A 24,930-nucleotide genomic window follows, 5' to 3' on the forward strand; every position below is an offset into this window, starting at 1 on the left:
GAATTTCAACTGATGTTACAGTAGAACGGGTAGCGCCAGTGTCCAAAAGGAAAGTAACATTTACACCATTCACCTTTCCATCCACGAACGGACATGACTGATCTACCTCTAGAGTTGCACCAAACGCGCACTCCTCTTCCCCTCCTAGGCACCATCATAAACTTTCATCCGATTCCTTTCCATCCGGTCATAGCCAATACTGTGAAACAGCAGCTGCGCGCGGCAATTTTGTTACCTGCTCTCCATTGTAGAATCCTGTCTCTGCACTGTATCTTTGAAGATTTACACTCTTTGGGAGAGGAGGCTGCGGCACCTGACTCTGCAGAGTAACTACCTGTTGCTGTTGTGGTTGTTTATAACCCACCTCATTCTGCACCTGTGGATTTAATGATTTATTTTCGATATTAACTTTTGGAGGTAATTTACACTTGTTTTTCCAATGCCCTAATTTTCCGCAATTATGACATGACCATTTCTTTTTAGCTTCTTCTATATTCATCTGACCTTTGCCCTTACCAATGTTGGGTTTCATCTTTGTCTGTCCTGCGTCATTAATCTGGTTAAGTATTTGAGCTTCTTGCTGTTCTGCGACCTTCACCAGTGCCCACATTGCTTTTTCTTTGAGCTTACATTGTCTAGCTTTTATGTCATCACTACAATATTTTGCATACCTTAACACCTCATCCACTGTACTACACTGCCAACATAACATGTGTTGTTTAACCATTTCACTTATCTCGGGTCTCAGAACATACACAAATCGATATACAAAGTGACCCATGTCTTTTTCACTCAAGCTCTCATATCCACTGTACTGCTTAAAAACTAGAAGCAACCTTTCATAATAAGCATGCACAGACTCTTTTGCTTCCTGTGTCGTTCTATCTATTTTTACCCAATCTATTTCTCTTGGATGAATCTTATTTTTCAGAAATGTGATTACTTGCTCATATTTTCTCATTACTTCTGAAACTGGAGCTCCTGTAATGGCATCTCTAGGATATTCTTCCTTTGTCTAATCAATTGTAATTTTACTTTCTGTCCATAAATCAGCAGGTACAACAATCTCAAACAGTCCATCCAAATCTTCCCACAATACCTTCGAAACCTTTACAAATCTTTCCACTTGTCTGTACCATTCTACAGACTTTTCTCTCAATCTTGGAAAATCATTTGTAAATGACAATATATCCTGTCTAGACCATGGGACATGTACATAACCTCCTCCTGGAATTTCTCTCATTGGACATTCTACCGCTATTGGTTCCTTTTCCATTACTGAGAAAGCTAAAGTCATTTTATCAGTCATATCTTCTTTTTTCTTTGTCCATCTACTTCTCCATTTATCTACATCTCCCCATTTTCTCAGTAACACAATTAGTTCTTTTATCTGAGTTAACCGTCCTGAAGTGTTCAAATTCTTTATATCTTTTTCACTAAAATCTACTCTATAAGGTTTCTGTAATCCACTAACGTTTGCAAAATCTACTCCCAGCCCAATTGCTGTTTCTTCCAATTTTTCGTGCAAATTCCTAGCTCTCCACATTATACTTTTGCACAAGAAACATCAATTCTTCGTCTTGGTATGTTTTTAACTGATCTGTACCAATAGTTCCTATAATCAGTTCTTCCATGTCTATTTTTAATCTCACTACATCCAAAGGTTGTGGTTCTGTATCTTTTCTCTGCAAATTCCTAACCCAATCACTTAATTCTTTTGCCGTTGGACCCACAGGGGTCATATTTAAATCTACCCTATTCACACTTTTCTCTGGTGTTCCTGTTGCTGATTCAGTTCCCATAGGAATTTTATTTATCGGACTCTGATTTATTTTCAAATCCATAGGTGGAGTTAATCTGACCGAATCTTTCGTTTCCCTAATTTCAGGATACATTTTTTCTCTTACTTTTTGCATACTGGAATGTAAGGGAATCGTTAAGGAATGTTCATCTATCTTCTAATTTTCAAATACAGGTATCACTGGACCTATAGTTACTGGCACAGTTACAGCTTCTACATTCTTTGTCAATTCTTTTATCTTTTCAGACAATTCTTTTGTTGTTTTTGCCAGTTCAGATGCATTATGATTATCAGGTTCTACAGTCTGTGGTATTTTCTGTCTATTAAATGAATTATTTACTTCGGAAAATCATTCTAGATTTTGAATAATCCCAGTTTCCATTGGCGGTGCATTTGGTGTCACCACTGCAGAAACCTGTTGATATGGAGGGGGTCTTTTATTTAATATGTGTTCCAGCAACTCATCATCTGTATCACTGTCTCCATATCCACATCTTTCTGTTATTGTATGCTTCTTTTTCTCTGTACACTTTTTCCCTGTTCCCTCTTCAACTGTTCTAGCAGGAAACATACCATCCATCATATTATCGTACCACCATCGTCTCATCCTGTCCTCATGATTCCAACCCCATACTCTTCCAGGAACAAAACCATCATCCCTTGTACCTCTGTGACTCTCTCTTTCATACATCTCATCTTCCCATTCACCTGGGGTTTCAAACTGTGTCGGTCTAGGTCTCGGTTCAAGCTTCATCATTTTATTTCTTAAATGTTGTATTATAGCTGTGCTAAATGAACCAATTTCTGGAAATGCCAATACTCTATCAATTTAAGTACATTTTGCCCAATTTTCCAACCAAATACAAGTATGATAACCATATTTCGTCATCATGTAAGTTGCGGGTTTTTTTGGTGGAGGAAGCACTTCTCCTTCTCTTGTCACTATCTTTTTATCTTTCTTAAAAAACTCTTGAATTTCTTAAACCATGAAGGTTTCTCTTTCTCTCGTCCATCATAATAAGATATAACAATTATTTGTCGAAACCACACTAATGCACCAATCAGAAAGCTTTTACATCACCCTCACACTGACCAATCTCAGCGCAACTCACACCTACGTACCAATCAGAGAGCTCTTCGTATTTCCGCAACTGACCAATCCCAGCACGGTTCTTGTTGACGTCAGCTCTACTCCTGCTTCTGATGACCCCTCCTTTACAAATTATCGGCACAATTTTATAACTCGTTTAATTTACAAAGTCGGTTAGTTACGACATAAACACGTTTTCCATTGTCCGTTTCGCTAAAACAAAAGTGATAGTTTCCCAAACGTTCAAGAATTCTGTTTTTCCAGTAGGCAGCGCTGAGGGAGCAAGGTTTTGCATAAAAAGAAACTTGCTCGTATGCAATCCTCCTAAATAACCTGTAACACTATAATGAACTTGTCCGTGAGTACTAACAGTGCACCACATTCAACATATTGTATCTAGGGGACGCTTTTCTATGTGCCTTACTAATTAATAACCCGAGTGTTCTAAAATGGCCGCCGAAAACGCGAGAATTCTTCTACGCATGCGTCTACTACATCTACGTAGTATGGCGTTTCCTGTCGCTTCGGGGGAAAACTTTGCAGCTGCGCAATAGCTTCTAAAATGGCCGCTTAAATGTAACGCACTAACGCACATGCTGAGCTGAAACTAACCCATGCAAGCTCTACTAAGCTATTAATGCAAAAGATTTATTAAGTAAATGGGGTTAGAGTAGAAGTAAGTGGTATACAGTGAATTCATTTAAGTTTGCATTCTAACGTGTTTTTCTTTGACTTTATTAATAGTTCACATTTGGGCCTTGGAGGGGGACTGCGTCTCTGTTGCCTTGTGGCTTCCACGCATGCTCAAACGTCTGCTTATTCTGAACAAGTGAACTAAATTGACTGGCTGCCAAACCCGAAGTCCAGCAAGGACATGGGAAACCAACTTTTGACCCTATGAGAGGAAAGAGAAGCAACATTGTAAAAAGAGACTTATCGATCCACATATGAAATGCTTGTGGGAATAAAGCTTGTGGGTATTAAAAAAAGGGGCGAGGGAATTAGACAATAGACTAAAGAAAATGATTGCACTTAGTATGGTGTGATGTCCTCACTCCACAGCTTGGCCCAATCAAATTGCGGGTGAACATGGAATTGAAACATTTGGGGGTGGATCATACATTTGAATTGGTATGACAGAGGTAAGTGCTAGATAGTTAGACACACTTGATGCTAAGATGCTGATGCTATGCTGAGATGCTGCCCGATTATGCTGCAATCTGACTGAAGAATCCAACACTATGGAAAATTCACGGAACAACCGAGGAGGCACCTCTAGGAAGGGGTCCGAACGAGCCGGAGCAGGAGAGAGTAGCACCAGAGAGTGGTGTAATGCTGGCTTTGCACTAGAAGAGGCCACCTTTCCCTGTCCCGAACCTGTCCTGAATCCTTGACTCTCTGATGTCGGGGTCCTCACACCATTCTAGGTAAATATATCTGTAAGGTAAATGCTCCGTACTTGCTCTCTGTCCTTTCTCTCCTCAGGTGCTGTCATTGCAAGAATTTATTAATGCAAACAGATTATAAGCTAACTGTACTATTTTTCCTGACGGAGACTTCTGGTATATTCATGTGTATTTTGATTTGACTCACAAAATTAATAATTCAGATAAACTTTTAAAACTCCCTCTGAGTCTGTGGTTCTTTAAATAAAGTTAAATGCATTATTGTCCTTCCTCCCTATTCTAATCTACTACTAGATCTTTCTAAAGTGCATTTACTCAGGACACAGGAATGGTAAGAATACTGGTGTAAAGGTTTCCTAGGGTAAAATAAAATTGATGATCAGTGGATATTTACTAGCTCATTGAGTGTGTAAATGTATATGGACCCAACTGAGTGTTGTGTGTATAAATGTGTAGAGCTGGTAAACTCTGCTGCTTCAGCGCTTACCTCTACCCTACCACAGAATTTCGTTTCACGGATAAAGTAGCACTACCCTCTACTTTACCCTTCCCTCAAGCAAGAAGTAAACCCGTTTCTCTGGAGATAAAACACATGTGGAGACTACACTGCTTCTGAGAATTAAGGCCAGAGTTTCACAAGAACACCTGTTGCTATTCCATTCAATGTTATTCACACATGAATTTCCCTATCATAACACAATCCTGTGTTATCACCAGATTAAAATCAGACAATGCACAATTCCATGTTACTTCTCTTGTCACACAAATCCACGTCCTACTTCCCGGAAACTTCAAATTCCGACTACATATAACGTGACTCAGACTCAACATGGAGTGTTAAACATAGAGATTAATAATCCATAGTCAATAATCCGCTTAACTGACCTATAGAAACCATGACTCTGCTACCAAGAAACCTGATGCAGCGCGAATAAACACAAACCCTTTGCAAACGTCACCCAACCCAGGAAAACTCACACACCACTTATTCATCGGTGGGGCCCATAACACCGAAAACACACATTCACTCAGTTTTCCGGGGGTACCTTATTACTATTATTTCTCTAAATAATATCTATATACATTATATACATTTAACTCTAGAGTTTTCCGGTTTAAACATCAATGTACTCAGTTATTTTGGGTCGATGGACCAACTAGTAGGAATCAGTTGAAAGCGATTAAGTCCAGCTCAATCACAATTAAACCTTTAACTTTTATAGATCACAAACTTTTAATTCTAATAACCACAGAATCAGTTTGAGTTAGCATGAAATTTTATCTAGATTCATTGAATAAATTGAATAAGTAAATTTTATTAGACAATATATAATCATTAATTTCAGAAGTGTTTCAAGAAAAGAATCAAAAAGAAACAGAAAATACTCATTATCCTTGGCCTTAGGGTGATGACGAGAATGGTTCACCAGAGCATGAACCGCAGATCATAGGATAGGTTCCCAAACTTACTGACTGTCCCTCTAACCTCCTCGGCGTATTCCCTCTCAGGATTGAATCCCGGGAGAGTCTCGTTCCTTTCTACCATCAGAGTTCGAAGTTTAGAATTTTGTCAAAGTCTTTTCAGCATCAGGGAGATAAATCGTCTCAACAGACAGCGTGTCGTGTTGAATAGAAAATAAGCAAGTGCACCAATTTTTATACCCTTTCACTAACTTGCTATACCCAGAATTGAAACTTTTTAGGGGCTGTGATTAATTTCCATTGGTCCATTGGAGGGGTGGTGATCGTCACCTCATTGTCCTCCTTGCCTAAACCAGTTTTGTAAATTTCATATTCTTGCACGTCTTCGTGATTTGTCAAGTTCCAACAATAGTAACCACTGCTTTTATTAAATAAATGTAATCATCTTCTGCATTTTTCCCATCCGTTCCCATGCTCTTGTATAAAGAATCTTGGCACCCACTCTTGTCCTAGGCCAGTGTTCCCTTGACATCTCTCACTCTAGGCATAGGCCACACTCGTGACTGTAACTTCCATTCTGCTCATGCGCAGGGGCCATCTTGATCACACGTGATCACATCTCTCGGCAGCGGCAGTTTTCTCAGCGAGGCCTAGCAGGCCTGAACAGAACTAATGTGAAAACAACATAGCAGAAATTAGACATAGAAAATAAGCCATCTGCTTTACCACCTACCGTTCTAATGACCCATGTTAGGTGTTACCTAACATAAGCGACATTTAAAGCCATTTTACTTACCATCTGCATTCTTTGCCACAATATATTTAACTACACATGAAATACTTGGAATTTTCCTTTTATTTTCTACACAAAGCACAAAACTATGTTAGTTTAATTTCACATCTGTAAGTAAATTAGATTTAGCATATGCCAGTTAGTTTTCCCGTGTGTAGTGTCTAAATAAAGGTGCATTGATTGATTAGTACATTCATTCAAACAATTAGTAAAATTAAGGTTATGAGGTCATTAACTTCGAAGGGGGTACAAAAATGTTTCTATTTTCCCATGCTCCATCACTGGGACGATCATATCTGGAAGCCTCCTGCCAGCCAGTGAAATAAATATGATGCTGGAGCATGCCCTCTAAGGAAAGTACCAGGAAGAAAAAGCAGCAAGGCAGAATATACCTCCAGTTCAAATACGCAATATTAATGAATGTCTTTGCAATCGAAACTAAGTTTTAACTTAGTGAGAGAACTGCTATCCCGAGAAAAAGAGGAGGATACATTAAGCATATCTATATCAAAAGGTCCTTTATTGCCATCAAATGGTTCTGATAACATTGCATTGTAGACCATAAGATGTGTCCTGTAATTTTTTTATAGTTCATTTTTATTTGGGTCTGTTAGCTTGGCCAAAGTGTTATTCAGATACGGAAACGTTTATTGAAAATAGTAAGTGGAAGTTTAGACTGTACTGTTTGTTGTCTGTGGAAGGGATCGTTTTTAGACAATGATAAGAAACTGAAATGAGAACGGTCGCATTGGAATTAGAATGGTCTATCTTTTTAGTCACGAATGTTAATTAAACAATGCATAATATTAAAGCTATCTAGAGTGGTGTGTGAAAATGTTAAAATATTTCCTGGGATCTTGTGAAATATGTTTTTTTTTTTTATATACGAACTATGTCCTGTCCGTGGATCAAAATCAACAAGTGTAATCTAACTAACACAAGCAAAGAACATTCAACAATACTTTCCAAATGGAATATGCACATTCTGAGCAGTAGATGGCAGTATTGATATAACAATTTTACAACTCAAACTGTAAACACACATGATGCATTTGAAGTTGGTTATGAAAAAACATAACTGACTAAACACCCACTATATCTCAGAGATTAATAAAAAAGAAATCTTGTTTCTGTGGGCACGAATACGATTTTGCTTTAAAGGGCAACGAAAAAGGTGTAGGCGCACATGCATGATCCGCTTTAGTAAGCAGACAGTGTCTGCTGTGTTTAAAAATAGAGACACATTTTCCCACTGCAAAGTGAAGATAAAAAAAAACCATAAATTTGGGCTAAAAAATAAGAGTGGAAATCTTGGGATGCGTTTTAACCTATTTTAGTCCCTAAGTGGCATTTAAGTTTGGAAAGAAATAAATGCATTGACTGGAGTAATATCCTAGCTGTAAATCCCAGAAATAGTCAGTAATGGGGAGATTTTGGGGCATATTAACAACACGTCTTGACAATTATCGCTAAACGCGCTTAGCGCGTTTTTTTCTATTGCTGGATTTTATCGCCATGATAGCACGGTATTGACAACGCTGTGCGCATTGGCGATATAAAATCCAGCGATAGCGGTCAAAAACCCCTTCAACGCGAGAAATCCGGAGTTAAATGTTCAGCGATAATGGCGGAGTTCGCTGATACTGAAGTGTGGATTTAACTTCACAATCCACTTCCCATAGGACATAATGCTAAGGGGCATATTATCGCCTTTCCCGCTTTGCGCTATTCTGTGTAACACTGTGCGCGTATCGCAGGATTTAATCGCCGAGATATCGCGTTATTATCAACGCATATCTCCACGGCGATAATAAATCCTGCGATAGCGGCAAATTCCGCGCACATCACTGGAAATCCAGCGTGAAAACGGGAGCGATAAGCCCATCCTTGGTAATAGGTAGATCTTGCCTCAGCCGTACAGTCCACTTGCCAATATAACTATGGCTAAGTCTGTTTCAAACCAGGCATTACAAACCTGTGATAGCCGCGGTTAGCGCTGTTTTTTTTATCGCATCGTGGGTTTGCTCGAGGCTTGCTAATATTACGCTGCCGTGTCAGCGCGGATTTCCATGGAGAAATGGAAAGGAACGCCTACTTTGCATGTCATTAGCGATATTCATCGCTGACATGCAAAGTGGAGTTCAAAGGGCTGCTTACTCAAAAAAACACACGTTAGCGTGTCCTTGATAATTGAGCGTTAAAAATATCGCCGCTCTTCGGCAGAAAACGGCTGCTAAAGCCGTGGAATTCGGCTGGATAATATGCCTGCTTTTTGCAGACGTTAAAATCAGGCAATATTGGGGGCTTAGCGCGAGTACAGGCATCACTTCGCGGGTTCGCTGCCGGCTTGTTAATTTGGCGAAGCCGTGTCAGCACGTATTGCAATGCTGTTTTCCTCAGGAACGCCAACTTTGTATCTAATTAGAGATGCAAGGCGAGACGTTAGGAAAACTGCTGCTAACACGCGCTAATGCATGTTAGCAGCGCATTTGGCGATATGTCCATTGTTAATATGCCCCTTTGTCTTTACAAGTTGGTGACATTCCTTAGTAGGGAAAAACTCCATTTGAGCATATCTATTATTTACGACGGGTTTATGAGTTCTCCTGAGTGACTTGATTGGAGCGTCAAAAATAGCGCACCAAAAGCCGCTAGGCTTCAAGGAGCAATAGTCTCACGAGTCCGATTGGGCCAGAAGATTAGCAGGATTGAAAAAACACGCTGAGGGATTTCCCAAATCAGCAACTACAAATGCAGGTGGACACGAAAAAACTCACAAACATTTATGATTACTCACCAATATTTTGCAAACGGTTTGTCACCCGACAGCGCTAGTAGATTAAGGTCCAAATAAACTGAAGTGTTTTAAGATTACAAAATCAACGATTTTCCATATTACAGTCTTCATGACTGAAAATCTAAGTCGCAATGTAGATAAGATACTTTGTGAGTCACAATTTTTTTCCCCGACTACACTTTACTACTCGTGACCAATAATGGCGATTTGCACCTTCTATGTGTGCTGCAGAATGCAGCACACATCGAAAGAGCAACAGACTAGGGGAAATTAATAATTTGTTGCCGTCTTCTTTAATGTATTCCTTACTTCATCCATTCCTTCCTTTTAAACAGCACAGCACAAGTACATTCTCTTTAGTTTATAAAGCTGCGTCAGGCCCTCAAATGACCCTACTAATGGTAAATTTTGAGATTTACGCACATTTTCTAATTTGAGTTCACTTTTAAGTTGTTGTCATAGGCTTCTCAAATGTTAAAATATGTTATGTTATATTGGTTCGTATAGCGCACTAATCACCCAATAGGGGAACCAGGTCCTTGGGCAGGTGTGTAGGTGTGGGGTCTTCGATGTGCTTATGTGAAGGCCTAGGTCTTCAGCTTCTTGCGAAACTCAAGAAGTGAGGAGGTAGCTCTAATGTGTTTAGGCTTGTGGATGTGGGTGGGGCCACTAAAGGAAGTGGGTGGAGCCACTGGAGGTTGTGGGCGGGGCCGGGGAAGTGGGGGTGGCCCTGTAAAATATGTGAGCACCTGTACTCCATATTTTACAAATTAAGGACTGGATAAAAAACCTTACCAAGTCCATCTCAGACAGTGCAAAATGACCAGACTCTACAAAACCTAATGTCCATGGTACAAAAGCCAGGAGTTATTGGTTCACGATCATCTCAATGCTTTGTTGTGAGTTTGTAAAGGAGTCTTGCACAGCTTTAAAGAATTTGCCTATTCTTGCCAATTCAAGGGGCACCATGGTGTTAAAAATCCAGTTCATTGCCTGATTGCATGTCCTTATACCATTATATAAAAAGAGTGTCTTTAATAAAGATCGCCGAGAGTCGGGCAGCCACAAAGTACATGTAGAAAAGTTTCCAATATGTAGCCGCAAAGCCTACACTTAACTATCTTGGAAAGCAGTGGCCAGTTAGGGTTAAAGTCTTTAATGTGTAATGCCAGCATCCTTGCTGCCAAAGATTTGGATCAGGCAACCTTTCTCTATTGCACTATTGAGGTAAGGTTGTGCCTGGAATCCAGCTTGGCTGTCATTGTTATATGATACTGCCAGGGCTCTTAATGGCGGTGTAGACTTAATGTTTTGCAAGTCTGTGGTCTTTGAGAATAATTTGGTTTGTTTTTTCATTATACTTTTTATTGCAGTGTACGTGATTGAAGGGGTATTTAGAACGGTCAGATCGATTTGTAGAGTTGCTGATGCCATCATTAAATACATGAACCACGAGTTGTTTTTATGTTTGAATATATTTTGCAAAATGAATTTTAAGGTACCTGGCAACGCCATTCTACATCTATGGAAGTCAAGGAGGTAACCCGCAAGCTACAGATTGTGCAAAACTCTGCAGCTAGGCTTCTGTGCCGGGTCCCGAGAGCTACCTCTATTTCTGGCCATCTACATAACTTGCACTGGCTCAGGGTGGAGAACCGAGTCAAGTTCAAGCCCTGAGCTATATGCATAAAATAAAAACAGGTAATGCCCCGCAATACCTTCAATCTTTGGTCTGTCCTTACTTTCCCTCTTGCAACCTCCACTCCGCCACCCAGGGAAAATTTACCACTCCCGAAATCAAACTATCTCTGGTGGGCGGAAGGTCCTTTTCTTAGCTGGGCCCCTCACTGTGGAACGCTCCGCCTACAGCTATTCATCATAACTAAACTGATTATGTCAAATTTTGCAAATCCTTGAAGACGTGGCTTTTTAACAAATAACCCACTAGCATTTTCTTCTATGTCTCGGATCTGCTCCTGCACCGGGAAACCCTTTTTGGGTAGCTGTAGCGCATTACAAATGTAATAAATAAATAAATGGAAGTACTTTAAAAAAGATCCCATACTAGACGATGCAATGCCCACCAGGCCAAATTCAAGTCTCACCAGAGATCCCCTGATGTATTGGGGCAGTTTAAACATTCTTTTGTACATTTTTAGGTGTCGTTTTTCAATAGTTTTGGTGAGTTGATCCGGGAGGCCTCGCTACCAGCAGAAGTACAGAAGGAAGCAAGAGGGGTGCAGAGAGAAGGAAGATGGGTGCAGAAATTAGCAAGAGATGTGCAGAAAGAAGCAATAGCAGTGCAGAAAGAACCAACAGAAGTTGAGAAATAGACAAGAGGGGTGCAGAAAAAGGCAAGAGAAGTGTAGAAAGAAGCAACAGATGTGCAGAAGGAGGCAAGACAACTGCAAAAATAGGAGAGAGAGCTGCAGAAAGAAGCAAGATAGGTGCATAAAGAAGCAAGAGAGCTGCAGGAAGAAGCAACAGAGGTGCAGAAAGAAGCCAGAGTGGTGCAGAAAAAGGCAAGAGAGGTGCAGAAGGAGGTAAGAGAAGTGCAGAAAGAGGCAAGAGAGTTGCAGAAACAGGAAAAAGAATTGCAGAAAGAAGCAAGAGCAGTTGAAAAAAAAACAACAGAGGTGCAGAAGAAGGCAAGAGAGGTGCAGAAAGAGACAAGAGTGGTACAGAAATTTGCAAGAGAAGTCCAGAAAGAGGCAAGAGCAGTGCAGAAAGAAGAACCAACAGAGGTGCAGAAAAAGACAAGAGGGGTGCAGAAGGAGGCGAGAGAAGTGAAGTAAGAAGCATCAGAGGTACAGAAGGAGGCAAGAGAACTGCAGAAAGCGGCAAGAGAGTTGCAGAAACAGGCAAAAGAGGTGCTGAAAAAGGGAACAGGGGTGTAGAAAGAGGCAAGAGAGGTGCAGAAGGAGGAAAGAACGGTACAGAAAGAGGCAAGAGGGGTGCAGACAGAGGCAAGATAAGTGCAGAAAGAAGTAAGAGAAGTGCAGAAAGAACCAACAGAGGTGCGGACAAGAGTGGGTCAGACAGAGGCAAGAGAAATGCAGACAGAAGCAACAGAGGTGCAGACGGAGGCAAGAGAACTGCAGAAAGAGGCAAGCGAATTGCAGATAGAGGCTTGAGAGGTACAGAAAGAGGTAAGAAGGGTGCAGAAAGAGTCAAGAGGGATGTAGAAAGAAGCAAGATAGGTACGGAAAGAAGCAAGAGAGCTGCAGAAAGAAGCAAAAGAGGTGCAGGAAGAAGCAAGGGGTGCAGAAGGAGGCAAGAGGAGTGCAGAAAGAGGCAAGAGAGTTTCAGAAACATGCAAAAGAGGTGCAGAAAGAAGCAAGAGCAGTGCAGAAAGAACCAACAGAGGTGCAGAAACAGACAAGAGGGCTGCACAGAGAGACACAAACAGTGCACAAAGAGGCATCAGAGTTGAAGAAATAAGCAAGAGAGGTACATAAAAAGGGAACGGGTGCAGAAAGAGGCACAAGATGTTCCGAAAGATGGAAGAAGGGTGCAAAAAGAGGGAAGAGGGGTACAGAAAGAAGCAAGAGAGGTACAGAAAGAAGTAAGAGAAGTGCAGAAAGAAGCAACAGAGGTGCAGAAAGAGGCAGGAGGGCTGCAGAAAAAGGGAAGAGGGTGCAGAAAGAGGCACAAGGGGTGCAGAAAGATGCAAGAGAAGTGCAGAAAGAAACAAAAAAGTTACAAAAAGAAGAATCAGAGGTGCACAAAGAGGTGAGAGGGGTGCAGAAATAGGGAAGAGAGGTGCAGAAAGAGGCAAGATAGTTGCATAAAGAGGGAAGAGGGGTACAGAAAGAAGCAAGAGAAGTGCAGAACGAAACAAAAAAGTTACTAAAAGAAGGAACAGAGGTGCAGAAAGAGGCAAGAGGGGTGCAGACAGAGGGAGGAGAGGTGCAGAAAGAGGCAAAAGAGTTGCATAAAGAGGGAAGAGGGCTACAGAAAGAAGCAAGTGAGGTGTAGAAAGAAGCAACAGAGGTGCAGAAAGAGCTAGGAGGGGTGCAGAAAAAGGCAAGAGAACTGCAGAAAGAAGCAACAGAGGTGCATAAAAGAGGCAAGAGAAGTGCAGAAAGAAGCAGCAGTGGTACAGAATGAGGCAAGAGGGGTGCATAAAGAGGCAAGAGAAGTGCAGAAAGAAGCAACAGGGGGCAGAAGGAGGCAAAAGAGGTGCAGAAAGAAGCAAGAACAGTGCAGAAAGAACCACCAGCGGTGCAGAAAAAGACAAGAGTGGTGCAGACAAAGGCAAGAGAAGTGCAGAAAGAAGCAACAGAGGTGCAGACAGATGTAGGAGAGTAGGATCTGCCTCTTATGGTTACTCCCACTTTTTGCTGCTTTAACACTGTTTTTCAACTTTAGTCTGGCTGGGGCCCTGCTATTCAGGACCCCAGCCTAGCTGCTTCCTCTCTAAATTGATTCCATGTACTTTAGGTACACCACAGATTGGATTCTGGGGTGCCCTTGTAAGTCCCTAGTATATGGTATACTATGTACCCAGGGCATAGGTACCCCAGAGGCCTACAAGGGGCTGAAGCATGCATTATGACACCCCTGGGAAGCCCTCCTAAATGACACCACAGGTCTGCTACTGCAGCCTGAGTAAGGTGGTGCCTGAACCCCTTACAGAGATATAGGTTCACTATATCTCACCTATCACTGCACATAGACACCTATCAGTCACCCCTATGGCAGGCCTTGTCAATCCTGAAGGCAGGGTGCTTGGTTATATGTGAGAGGGTGCCCAGGCATAAGCTGAGACCCTCTGCAGCCTTCGGAATCCATCCTCCGGGATTGTCAGTAGTGCAGCCTGACCATATATTCTTAAGTGCATTATAACCAAACCGTAAATGCTAAGTATGGACTGGCTGCACGGAAACATGTTGTGTTTGGTGTCAAACACCTTGGAATCATACCCCCACACCAGTAACTGGTGTGGGAGTATGATCCCACCCTTCTAGAGGGAGAGGCATGACAGCACTGGTATACCCAGTACCAACTTAAAAGAGCCCTGGAATCACAAAATGGATGCTGCAGCCACAGACACGGGTCTGGCCTCCTGCTGCTGACCACAAATCTGGCAGGGGAGGCCTGGACAATAGGTTTCCTGTCACAGGGAGGTGTAACCACCTCCCAGACAGGCTGATGTGTATTGCGGCTGGGTGGGAGCACTCTGAGAGTGCTTTGAAATCCTGCACTGGGGGCACATTTGGTGTCATGTGCATAGTCCAGCTCAAACCGGTTCAGGGGCTACCAGCCCCTGCTCTGGCGGGAAACTGGACAAAGGAAATGGGTGTAGCCACCCCTCTTTCCAAACACTCTTATAGGTGGGTCCCCTGAGTTAGTCCAACTCCTTTCTTAGGTTATAAGTAAGGAGCCCCTGGCAACAGGACTTTAGATATCCCTGGATGAAACTCTGCAACTGAATCCTGGAACTTCGACGCTCAAGATTAGAGGACTGAAGAAATCTCCCTTGGGGTCAAGGAGTGACTCCCCTGCTTGGCAGGCACCAACAAAGCAAGTGCCGGTTTGCTTCTCCAAAGCTCCTGGCAGACTCCAAAGTATCTACAGACCAGGAAGAGGCCAACCCGAGCCCCCAGCAAAGCTGAGACCCGCAGCCCTTGTGAGTAACGTGGAACTCCTGGTCACTATGCACGTTTGCAAGTGCATTGACTTTTCGACGTCTCTTGAAGTTGTGCTTTAGGTTACGTGTAGCCCAAGCCCCGAGCACCTCTTACACTGAAGATTGTGGGCCTACACTCCACGAGTGTTCCGTGAGCCCGCTATTTGTATTTCCGCTCGAGGCTCCTTTGCGATTCCTGGTCCGTCGACTGGGGGGTCCCTGTGAGGGCAACTCTGATTTTACTTGGGCTTCTCTGGATGCTCCAGATGTGCCCTGACTCCCCACCATGTGGTGAGTCCCTCAGACCTTGCTGGTCTGCACCAAACCATCTTTCTCTTTTCTGCGTGGGTTGCTGTTGCCAAGGCTTGTTGTGTCCAATCTGGGCACCGATACTGCAGCACTCGAAATCCTTCGTGGGACAGCTCGAATCCAGCTCCTGGTTGTCCTCAACGCCTCCTGGTCCTCGTGGCTGAAGAGTCAAGCTTCACCTTCTTCATCTGAAATCACCCGACATCGGTGGGCATTCGTCTATCGTGCCCCTGGTCACTGGCTAGTGACCCAGACTCTGTCCCCTCTGCTTTCAGGTTCTTCTCATCTTTGATCCAGGCTTGGATCTCTTCGGACACTTCGCATCTTCCCGGCAGCAGCACTTTTTCACCAGCTTCCATAGAAAACGACGATGCGACCCGACCCAACACCATTCGACACCTATGCACCCGGCTTCCCTGGGTGAGGTAACTCAAGTACTCCGGTGCTCCCGTGGGTGTTGACCCTAGAACTTCCTAAGTCCAAAAGGGTTTGGTCCTAGTTCATCTCTAATTGTCCCTAATCTTTAAAAATCTAAACACGACTTTTCCCATAGAAGCTAACGGGAGCTCGCAGCTGTGTTCTCACACTGCACACGGCCCCGTGGGTCCCCTGTGTCACTTAATAATAGTAATATAAAGGAGCACTCCTATTTTTGAAAGCCACTTGGTTCACTATATTTTGAAACATAAAAATCCGGCGTGCTACATGGGCTGACAAGCTGTCTAGATGTGTCATGAAAAAAATACTACATAGTTCAAGTTGTGCAACCTGACCTCTGTGCACTGTTGCCTGAAAGCTGTTGCTATACTAACTTTGTCAGCTTAAAATAACAATAGTTCTGGTGAACTCAACAACATTTAACCTCTTCAGTGCCCATGACGAGATAGTCTCGTCATGGAGCAGGGTTGTGCTGTGCCCATGACGAGACTATCTCGTCATGAACCCCACCCACTAGTGCAACGCCCGGCACAGGAGGGGGAAAGGGCGTGGCACTGAAGGGGTTAATGTGACAAAACAGCAAATAGTAAAACGGTTTCAAACATGGACCAATGTTCTTATTGCGTGAACACATTTAATCTGTTCCAATCACAAATTAACATCTTGAGAAGAGTTTCATTCTTTATATTCACGGAATTATTATTTCAAGAAAACCGCCCAATGCATTTCAGGCCCCATCGACCCTTCTTCAGGGAAAAATCTGTAAACAATGTAAATAATACTCTCGTGAAATACATAATAATGAGCAGGGTAAGCAAACATTTTAATGTGCAAACATTACGTTGCGACATATTTAAATTACCGAAATAGATGTACTTGTCATACCACACATTAAACTTGAGAGCAAGTTTAAGAGAAAGTGCCAAACCAAAAGATGAAAGGAAAGAGTCTCAATGTGGAAAAATCAGAAAACCGTCACCCCGCTACAACAATGTGCTCATCCCCCTGATCACACAGAACTTGAAGTAACCGCAATGCGGAAAAAAGTGCCCAAAATAAAAATAAATACTGAATCCAGAAGGAAAATACACGAAAAAGAGGAACACTAATGCCAAAGAACCAACCTTGAACTTAGTCCGCGCAGATATCAATCTATAAGAAGTCTCGAATATGTGACTACATGGACCAAAACAGATATCACTGACTGTACGAAAACCAAAAGTGCGCTACAGACTCTATTCAGCAGAATCTAACAAATCATACACTCGGGTGACTAACCTTCATTAAGCTCCAAACATCATTTAATCCATACTCCACAGCATGCTGGCCCCGACAACTCCGCGGTTGGTAAACGTGTACCGTGGATACAACGTGGGTGACGTTATAACAAGGTCAAAAAATGACGGACTACTGCCAATACAAAAAAAGGATGGGCGCCATCTTAGAAAGTTGAAAAACGCTGCTGTACCATTAAATACTGGAATGGAAAAAAGTGAACCTTGTGCGAGAAGGAATAGGTGCCAAACGAAATACCGATCCTGACGACACACGCTCGAAAAAAAGTGAAGAAATCCTGTGAAAGAAATAAAATAACCATAGAGGAGGAGAAAAAGAAGCGGGAAATACAAGAGAGAAAATAAAGCGTCCCTGATGTATGAATAACACAATATCATTATAATCAAACAACACATGTGGGTGATCTCAAAGTACATCCTGATACACAATCTGCTATGAAAATGGAAATATATACTAGGAAACACCTACAATGCTATCCACCTAGTGTAGAATCACAGGAAACACCCTAAATCTACTTTATCGTTAATCTCATTAGGATCTTGAGTGTTAAGTCTCCTTATCCAATGAATCTCTCTTTTTAATAATATCCTCGTCAAATCTCTGCCGGGTGCAGGTTTAACCATCTCAATCACCTGAAACTTAATTTGGGCTATGGTATGCCTGCAGTTCATCCAATGAACCGATAGACTACTTTTCTTATTGCAATTGCGGATGGTGCTCTTGTGCTCTGAAATTCGTGTTTTTATTTTTCTCTCCGTTTTGCATATATACATTAGTCGACATGGACATTTGATTGCATATATCACGTTTTTGGAATTACAATCTGCATTGTGTTTGGTTTTAATAGTCTCTCCCGTCTGGGGGTGCTGTATGCTATCACTACATATCACGTTGTTGCAGTGTACGCAATTATGACATCGTCTTGTGCCTTTGAATTGTTCAGTGCTTTCTATTGGTTTGGGCTTCAACATTTCTTTCAAGTTCCAGAATCTTCTATAGGCAAATAAAGGTTTGTTCTTGAAAAGATCTTGAAAGTCGCTTTCATTTGCTAGGATTTCCCATCGATGAGTACAGTCAGTGATATCTGTTTTGGTCCATGTATTCACAGATTTGAGACTTATAGTTTGGAATCTGCACGGACTAAGTTCAAGGTTGGTTCTTTGGCATTAGTGTTCCTCTTTTTCGTGTATTTTCCTTCTGGATTCAGTATTTATTTTTATTTTGGGCACTTTTTTCGGCATTGCGGTTACTTCGGGTTTTGTGTGATCAGGGGGACGAGCACATCGTTGTAGCGGGGTGACGGTTTTCTGATTTTTCCACATTGAGACTCTTTCCTTTCATCTTTTGGATTCGCACTTTCTCTTAAACTTGCTCTCAAGTTTAATTTGTGGTATGACAAGTACATCTTTTTCAGTATTTTACATACAACGCAACGTAATGTTTGCACATTTAAATGTTTGCTTACCCTGCTCATTATTATGGATTTCAAGAGAGTATCATTTACATTGCTTACAGATTGACCCCTGAAGAAGGGCCGATGGGGCCTGAAATGCATTTGGCGGTTTTCTTGAAGGAATAATTCCGTGGATAAAAAGTGATGTATGTCGTTACAACGCACACTTTTACAACGCATGCACTTACAACGCATTTTTTACAATGCAACATCCACTACAACGCATTCCATTACATCGCATGACACTACAACGCATTTTTAAAAACTACCTTTACAACGCATTCCATTACATCGCATACTACCTTTACAACGCATACCATTACAACGCATAATATTACATTGCATTTAAGGTAAGTATTGGATAGTATAGGGGTAAAAATTACTATTCTTACTCCAGGGGGTGTAACAGTAGGGTAAGTGTTGGATAGTATAGGGGTAAAAATTACTATTCTAACTCCAGGGGGTGCAACAGTAGGGTAAGTGTTGGATAGTATAGGGGTAAAAATTACTATTCTAAATCCAGGGGGTGCAACAGTAGGGTAAGTGTTGGATAGTATAGGGGTAAAAATTACTATTCTAACTCCAGGGGGTGCAACAGTAGGGTAAGTGTTGGATAGTATGGGGGTAAAAATTACTATTCTAACTCCAGGGGGTGCAACAGTAGGGTAAGTGTTGGATAGTATGGGGGTAAAAATTACTATTCTAACTCCAGGGGGTGCAACAGTAGGGTAATTGTTGAATAGTGTAGGGGTTTTAATGTAATATTATGCGTTGTAAAGGTAGTATGCGATGTAATGGAATGCGTTGTAAAGGTAGTTTTTAAAAATGTGTTGTAGTGTCATGCGATGTAATGGAATGCGTTGTAGTGGATGTTGCGTTGTAAAAATTGCGTTGTAAGTGTAGTGCGTTGTAATAGTTGCGTTGTAAAGGTTGTTCCCCGATAAAAAGAATTAAACTCTTCTCAAGATGTTAATTTGTGATTGGAACAGATTAAATGTGTTCACGCAATAAGAACATTGGTCCATGTTTGAAAACGTTTTATTATTTGCTGTTTTGTCACATTAAATGTTGTTGAGTTCACCAGAACTATTGTTATTTTAAGCTGACAAAGTTAGTATAGCAACAGATTTCAGGCAACAGTGCACAGAGGTCAGGTTGCACAACTTAAACTATGCAGTCCCCTGTGTCACTACCTTGGGTGGTTCCTTGGGGTCCCAGCGATTCTACAGGCTCTAGGCCTTGTATCTAGTTAAGTTGTGGTTCTTATACCACTATTTTAGTATATGGTTTGGCTCGCCCCTAGGGCCTAAAGTGTATTTGTGCTATTTTACTGTAATATTTGAACTGTAACTTATGTTTTTGGACATCTAGCCTCATAAAGAGACTAGTAAGGTGTGTTTAGTAATAAATACATATATTTGATATATATACCTGGTGTGGTTGCCTTTCATTTAGCAATTCAAGAGATTATAGACTGGTAAAACAAGCTGCTTTACATTCCTTCAGGACTTAGCCTGAAGGCTGCTCTCCATACCTACCACTAGGATAGCTTTCAATAAAGGTTGGCTTTAACCTATCATCAATAAGGGATTGTTTGGACTGGTGCAAGGTGCCCACTAAAACTAGTGGACAGCATATACCAGGCCAACCTCTCACATTGGCGTGCAGGGTGTGGGATTCCAGCTTGCTATTGTTTTACCAGATAATCTCAATTGAGTGACTAACTGAAAACCACTAAAGGTACCTGAGGTACATATAATACAAGCTTTAGAATACAGTAAGTTCTACTGAACTTAGAGTTGTGTGTTAAGGGCCTAGCACACCCTCTCTACAACTCAAGAGTTTTAGTAGGCCACACTAGAGTAGGTAGTGCAATACACCACACCTCACTAGTAATGTCGTCAAGGCCAGGAACCAGTGGGTCCCTGCCAGAAGCCAATGGGCGTCTTCCCTCCAAGTATGATAACCTCCCATTCTTGGAATTGAGAGCATTATGCAGTACTAGGAGACTGAAGACAGGCAAAAGTGCAACCACTCAACGCCTCATAGAGGTACTCAGGCTGGATGATCTCGGAAGACCTATAGGATCTGAAGGGGTAGGCAGAGTGGGTGGGGCAGCAAAGGAGGAAGGTCCTAGGGGTGAAATTCCCCATGACCAGACCTCTAATGCTGACCAGGAAGATGACAATGATCTTGACCAGAAAAATCCAGCTCCACTGGAAGATGAGGGAGAGGGCCACAATGGTCCTCTCTTTGTCCCTTCTGGAAGAGTTGGCGGTGGGTCTAGAAGGTCAAGATCCCCCTCAGTGGAGTCTAACCATTCTGGTACATCTATAGGGACCTATATCTCTGGTCATAGGAGGGAAACCTCCCAGGAGAGGAGAGAGAGACTGCTGAAGTATGAGGAAGCGCAGCTTAAGATCAAAAACCAGCAGATAGCCCTAGAAAGGGAGTCCCTAGAGCTCTTCAGAGCTAGAAAAAAGATGGGAGTAGAGTCCCATGGTGGCAGCAACATCCCTACTGATAGGGAAAGGTCTCATGACCATAGACACCTAAATAAGGTTGTCCCTCCGTACCAGCGTGGGGATGACATCCACAAATGGATTACTGCACTGGAAAGGGCCTGTAAAGTACAAAGGGTCCCCTAGGAGCAGTGGGCAGCAATCTTGTGGCTCTCCTTTGCAGACAAAGGTAGAGATAAGCTCCTCACTGTTAGAGAGGAGGATGCTGATGATTATACCAGTCTGAAAAGTGCATTGATTGAAGGGTTTGGCCTAGCCACTAAACAATATAGGTTAGAGTTCAGAGATACCCAAAAGGCAAAAAATCAAGACTGGGTGGACTTTGTAGATTGTGCTACGAAGGCTCTGGAGGGTTGGTTACTTGGCAGCAAGGTGCATGACTTTCAAGGATTGTACAATTTAATTATGAGGGAGCAGATCCTTAATAATTGTCAAAATCAGCTGTTGCATCAGTACCTGGTGGACTCTGATCTGACCTCTCCCCAAGAATTGGGAAAGAAGGCAGACAAATGGGTCAGAACCAGAGTGAGGCAGAAGGTACAGAACCAAGATGGTGACCCAAAGAAGCAAGATTGTAAGAACTCTGACAAGGGTGGGGAGAAGGGTAAAGACCAGAAGTCTTCTAAAGGTCCCCAAAAAATTTCTTCAGGGGGGAATCCCAATCTAGTAAAGGAAAAGGCCAAAAGAAACCATGGTGCAAGATCTGTAAGCAGAAGACTCACCGGACAAGTGATTGCACCAAGTCCAAAGACTCAACTCCAGCCACCATTGCCCCTAAGGCAACTGTTCCCCCTAGTGCAGCTACAATTGGTGGTGTTAATACTCAGAAAAAGGGTGTAGTAGGGTTAACCCTGGGTTCTGAGACGGACTCTGGCCTAGTCAGAGTTCCAACTCAGGCTGTCCTGATCTGTGATGGAGGCATGGATATGTCCTCCTTTGTGAGTCCCAGTAACTTGGGCAAATACAGACAGCAGCCTTTGATTAATGGAAAAGAGGCTTTTGCATTCAGGGACACAGGAGCAAGTGTCACAATGGTGACAAAAGTTCTTGTGGATCCTGGGCAGATTATACCTGGTGAAATGTACCTGGTGACCAATACTAGCAATGTCAGAACAGACCATTCTCTGGCAGTTGTTATCTTCTCCTGGGGAGGGGTAACTGGCCTTAAGAAGGTTGTGGTAAGTGCAGACCTACCTGTTGAATGCTTACTTGGCAATGATCTGGAAACTTCAACTTGGGCTGAAGTGGATCTCAGGACACATGAAGAAATGCTAGGGATCCCATCTCATGTCTTTGCTGTGACTAGGTCATAGGTCAAAATGTCTAACACTGGACAGACCCTGGATTCTGGAAAAATGAACCAGGTGCCTCCCAAGAGGAGGAGCAGTAGGGTTAAGGCAGTGCCTTATCCTCTGACTCAGAATACAGATCAGCCTCCTGAGGGAGATGATCTTGGACCTGAAGAAGGAACTGTCCCAGAGGACCTTGAACCTGATCAGGTTGAGTTCTTGGGGACAGGGGGCCCTTCAATTGCAGATCTGAGCCAGGAGCAGAAAACCTGCCCCTCTCCTGAACCCCTCAGAAAGCAAGCTGCTGATGAGGCTGCTGGGAATGCTAGTGGCACCCATAAAATCTATTGGGATGATGGACTCCTTTATTCAGAGTGTAGAGACCCCAAGCCTGGTGCTTCCAGGAGGTTGGTAATACTCTGAAGTTTAGGGGCTTCCTACTGACACAGGCCCATGATTTTCCCTTAGCAGGACACCTGGGACAGAACAAGACTTGGGACAGAATTGTCCCTCTGTTTCACTGGCCCCACATGTCTGAAGACACCAAGTAGTTTTGTCACTCCTGGGTGACCTGCCAAGCCAGTGGCAAGACAGGTGGAACCACAAAGGCCCCCCTGATACCACTACCTGTGGTGGGGGTTCCCTTTGAGAGGGTGGTGATTGACATTGTTGGTCCCATAAATCCTCAAACAGCATCTGGGCATAGATCTATCCTGGTGGTGTTGGACCATGCCACTAGGTACCCAGAGGCCATTCCTCTTAGGACCACTACAGCACCTGTGGTGGCAACGGCCCTCCTGGGAATTTTCTCAAGAGTGGGCTTTCCTAAGGAGGTAGTACCTGACATAGGACAAACTTTATGTCTGGTTAATTGACTGCAATGTGGAAGGAGTGTGGAGTGAATAACAAATTCACCACACCCTATCACCCACAACGCAATTGTTTAGTTGAAAGATTCAATAAAACCTTAAAGGGCATGATCAAAGGTCTCCCAGAGAAGCTTAGGCATAGATGGGACATCCTTTTGCCCTGCCTTTTGTTTGCCTACAGGGAGGTGCCACAAAAGGGGGTTGGTTACATCCGTTTTGAAATTCAGTTTGGCCATCCTGTTAGGTGTCCTTTGTGTCTGGTGAAGGAGAGATGGGAGTTACCTCTCAAACCCCCTAAACAGGAGATAGTGGACTATGTACTTGGTCTCCGCTCCAGGATGCCTGAGTATATGAAAAAGGCAACTAAAAACCTTGAGGCTAGCCAAGAATTGCAAAAGGCCTGTCATGACCAAAAGGCTCTGCTGACTGTATACCAGCCAGGGCAGAATGTGTGGGTGTTGCAGCCTGTGGCCCCAGCAGCCCTCCAGGACAAATGAAGTGGCCCCCATACAATTGTTGAACAGAAATGGGCGGTCACCTACTTGGTAGACCTTGGAACCCCTGGGAGTCCCCATAGGGTACTTCATGTCAACAGACTAAAACCATATGTTGACAGGGCAGACATGGGCTTGCTCATTGCTACTGATGAGGCACAGGAGGAAGAGAGTGACCCACTCCCTGACCTGCTCTCTCAGAACCCTGATGATGGATCAGTAGATATTGTAGCCTTGGCAGGCAGCCTCACTGTTCAGCAACAAACTGACTGCAGAAAACTTCTCAGCCAGTTTAGACATCTGTTTTCTCTGACTCCAAGTCAGACCACCTGGTGCACTCATGAAGTGGACACTGGGGACAGTCTGCCTGTGAAGAATAATATCTACAGTCCAAAAGATGTTGTATTTGGGAGTCATTGATCCCTCAGATAGCCCTTGGGCTAGTCCAGTAGACCTTGTGCCTAAACCTCATACCAAAGATGGCAAGAGAGAAATTAGGTTTTGTGTGGACTACAAGGGTCTCAATGCAGTCACTAGGACTGATGCCCATCCCATCCCAAGGGCAGGTGAGCTGATAGATACTTTGGCCTCATCCAAGTTTCTAAGCACATTTGACTTGACAGCTGGCTACTGGCAGATCAGACTAGCTGATGATGCAAAGCCAAAGACAGCATTTTCTACCCCTAGTGGGCACTATCAATTTGTGGTGATGCCCTTTGGTTTGCAGAATGCACCTGCCACTTTCCAAAGGTTGGTGAATCAAGTCCTTACAGGCCTGGAAGACTACGGTGCAGCATTTCTTGATGATATTGCTGTATTTAGCTCCACCTTGGGAGGATCACCTGGTCCACCTGAGGAATGTTTTGGAGGCCCTGCAAAAAGCAGGACTAACTATCAAGGCTACTAAGTGCCAGATAGGGCAGAGCCAGGTTGTGTACCTGGGCCACATTGTAGGTGGAGGCCAGGTTCAACCATTGCAGAGCAAAATCCAGACCATAATGGACTGGGTTGCTCCCACTACCTAGACTCAGGTGAGAGCCTGTATTGGCCTGACTGGGTATTACAGAAGATTTGTCAAGGGGTATGGATCAATAGTGACACCCCTGAATGACTTAACCTCTAAGCAAAAATGCCCAAAAAGGTTCAGTGGACAGTTAGCTCTCAAAGGCATTTGATGACCTGAAGCAGGTCATGTGCACTGCTCCCATTCTGCAAAGTCCTGATTACTCCAAAAAGTTCATTGTGCAAACAGATGCATCTGAGTTGGGGGTAGGGGCAGTACTGTCACCGTTGAATGATGAAGGTCAGGATCAGCCAGT

This window comes from Triturus cristatus, chromosome 4_1 (assembly GCF_964204655.1).
Source record: "Triturus cristatus chromosome 4_1, aTriCri1.1, whole genome shotgun sequence".
In the NCBI taxonomy this organism is placed as follows: Eukaryota; Metazoa; Chordata; class Amphibia; order Caudata; family Salamandridae; genus Triturus; species Triturus cristatus.